Source organism: Cynara cardunculus, unplaced genomic scaffold (genome assembly GCF_001531365.2).
Source record: "Cynara cardunculus var. scolymus isolate 2C unplaced genomic scaffold, CcrdV1 Un_Scaffold_4869, whole genome shotgun sequence".
Taxonomy (NCBI): Eukaryota; Viridiplantae; Streptophyta; class Magnoliopsida; order Asterales; family Asteraceae; genus Cynara; species Cynara cardunculus.
In genome coordinates, this window is record NW_020202115.1 from 12,906 (window position 1) to 16,929 (window position 4,024).

A 4,024-nucleotide genomic window follows, 5' to 3' on the forward strand; every position below is an offset into this window, starting at 1 on the left:
GAGAGAGAGAGAGAGAGAGTTTGTTTCAAATACAACCCGTCGCATTTGTACAACCAATGCAACCCAATAAATTGAGATATTTATGGAAATGATGAGAGTTTATTTATTATGATTTGAATATTTATGGAAGATGAATATGGTTCATTAATTAAGATCATATATATACTTGGGATCATGTGAGACCAAAAGTTTTTCGTGAGACCCGTAAGAACAATTCTCAACCCTTATATTAGATCTACAATCTGAACATTCATAATCACAAAATTGTCACGAGACTGCTCAATAATCAAAAAATTGTCATCGTGCAACTTTAGACCATTAGATCATTAGCTTATAAAGTTGATCAATGAACATAAAGTGGTCTTACGGTTCTCACGAAAAATCTTTGGTCTCACATGAACCCAACCCTATATATATATATATATATATATATATATATATATATATATATAGACTGATCAGGTATCACGTAACCGTATTTAAGTAGAACATTCATACTTAAAAAGGTGTAAGGTTCTTACAAGAATTGACTAGTGGGGTATTATGCGCCGCAAAGCTCATTTACATTCAGAAGATGTGTTTACTGTTTAGAAATTACAGGCCTAGAATATATCTTGTTAGAATTTGTAGATGTTTGAGATGACTTGGCCTGAGACCTCAACAAGATTAAATATTATACTGCCTTTACTCCAAAAACGCAACGCTAATTAAGTAAAATATAAAATAAGAACAAAATGAAAAACAACAATAAAAGAATTATGATTGAAAACTTATCAACAATAAAAACACCATCTCATTTAACTTATGAAGAGAATGTTTATTATTTTATAGAAAATTATAAATATGTGGTGTTCGTGTTGCAAATGGTCTATATGTGCACAATAGTCAAAATCATGTTGTTTCGACTTTTTGTGAACTTGGTAGCCCTACGACGATTATGATGTAGATAAATGATACATGTATTTTTGTACTTTGCTAAAAGTAGGTCGGTGTCCATTTTATCTTAACACGTTTTATAATACAATGTGTGTGTGCATGCATGTGTGTATGCATATATACAAGTGGATATTCAAATGAGAATATCTTCATTTTATGAAAACATGAGAACACTTTACATGTGGTAAGACACGTTAGGGACTTGGTGGTATAAGACTGACTTGGCTTGTGACCTAATTGCACCAAAGGTTGTCTGCGTATCTGATTTAGTATAACATGTGATTGACTATAGTAAATGGTGTTCTCACATTTTCATAAAATGAGTGTGTTATTGTTTGAACTTTTCAACACACACACACACACACATATATATATATATATATATATATATATGTGTGTGTGTGTGTGTGTGTGTATATATGTAGGGATCCATTCAAGGGATAACTGATTAGTTTGTGATAACTGTAAGATCCAATTTTAACCATAAATCAATGGATAAGTTAGGAAACTAATATTTTTGGTAATTTGACTTAAAATTATAACTGAAGGTTATTTTAGGTAATTTAAAATTTTCATCTCTCCTCTCTCTCTCTCTCTCTCTTACCTCCGGCCTTCGACGAAAACCATGTGATACCCAAAATACATCAAGATACACAATGTGATAACCAAAATACATCAAGATACACAATATGATACCCAAAACACACCAAGTAAACTTTGAGACCACTGTGGTACACTGTGATACCAGGTGTCGGTAATGCTCACAGGTGGGTGTTTAGTAGTCGATTATCGGAGACAACATTTTGGTCAGACAAGATGACCGGAGGAGGTCACGGGAGTGGTGGTCGGTGCCGGAGAAGGCCACCCGGATTTGGTCCGCGTGTGTTCATGTGTGTGTATATGTACACATATATTAAAATAATTAAACTAATTAAAGTAAATTGAAATATTAAATTAATTAAAGTAAATTGAATAATCAACACAATTTACTAATTTACCTTTTTGTTTTATTTTTGTAAATAACATTAATTATCTGAAATGATTGACTCATATTGGACCTCACAGTTACCACAAATTATCTAGTTCTCATTTGATTAGACCCCTATGTATATGTATATATAGAGGCTTATTCAATTGTTAACCCAATAATTAATGTTAACTATGCGAACCAATCTCAGCCTTTAATTTGTCTAATCTACGGATGGATATATATATATATATATATATATATATATATGTATATATATACATATATATATATATATATATATATATATACATATATATATACATATATATATATATACATATATATATATATACATATATATATATATACATATATATATATATACATATATATATATATACATATATATATATTGATATAGAAGAGAAGTAAGGTGGGTTGAAGAAAGAACCACAAGTTATGGTAGTAGTTGGTGAAGATGAAGATGATTGAAGTTGAGGGGCCATAAATGAATGTCTTCATTTTCACTCATCTATTTGGACCACAACCTTCTGGACCCCTTCTCCCCAATGTCCACAAACCATCGCCCAACCAGTCAATTATGTTTCACTCCTCCCTTCTCTCATTTTTCTTCACCATATCACACTACTACTTATGCCGATGGTTTAGTTTGACCGATCTAAATCGTAAAACGTTTACCCGATAATTTTATAAAGTAAATACGTATTATGTTTCTGATTTAAATTTGGTTTGACCCCTTTAACGGTTTAGGTGGAAAACTACTATAGAATTTAGGTTTAACGAAACAATAAAAGAAAATGGAGGGTAACCGAGCTAATTAGATCAAATATGCGTATGAATTGATCAAATTTCGAATGGAATGACAACTTAACTCGCACGAAATTCCAAGGTCCAGTGAACTAGTTAAGTAATATTTGTTTGAGCAATGCCATTTTCATCTTGATATCTAAATTGGTTGACTAGCGACCCCTTTTTAAGTTTCATAGGGGTGTTTGCGGTCCGGTTTGGACGGTTTAACCTCTCAGACCACAAACCAAACCATAATGGCGGTTTATAAAATTTTCAAACCTAGCGATTTGGCATCAAGTGCCCAGACCATGAAAAGACGGTCTGGTTTGTTTGACCGGTTTAGGCCTTTAATGGATTTTAAATTAAATATTCATTTTAACAAAACAAAATATCTAAACAAATAAAAATAATGAAGCAGCTCTTGAGTCCAAAGTCCAAGCAATCCAAAGTCCAAACAAATAAATATATAATACATATAAGAAAACAAACAAATTAACAAAGTTACAATTCCACTGTGGGTATTGAGTAACAAAATCCACGACTTCACAACCTTCAGTTCTTGAGTCTTGAGTTCTTGACCAAACAAAATAAAAGTCAAATCTTAGTTGGTTGAATCACCTGGTTAATGTCTTGATGATGTGCACCGAAATCAAACTGTGGATTAGGGAAATATCTATAGATTGATAAAGTTCTTGAGGGATTTCAAAATTTGGAGACTGTCAATGTCCAATGTGTCGATATGTTAATGGTTTTAGGCGCCGATTTTGATTATGTTAGACTTTATGTTGGGGTTAGGGATATACTTGGGTCATAGCCTATAAGTTAAAAGATTTGGGCTTACTAATACTAAAATAAATAAATAAATATTTGACGGTCGGTTTGGTCCAAACCGCCCAAAAAAGCTTCTAGACCGCAGATCGGACCGGACCGCCTGGTTATGCTATTTTCCAAACCAAACCAAACCGCCAGACTGCTCAAACCGCCAAAAACGGTCCGGTTTGACTTGGTTCGGCCGGTTTGAACGGTCCAACGGTTTTTTTGATCACCCTTAAGGTTTTATGCAATCACATTTTATAATTGCTCAAAAACTGGTTTAATAGTGAATATTTATGGTAGGTAGTCTATAGCTTAATTACATATCTCCCTCAACAATCGGCCTTACTCGATGCACACAAGAACAGAACAAAATCGAGATGAAGAACATCGAGGAAATGAAGGATTTATGAAATCACCTAAATTACGTCTCAGATTAAAATATTGAAGATGGATATATATATATATATATATATATATATATATATATATATA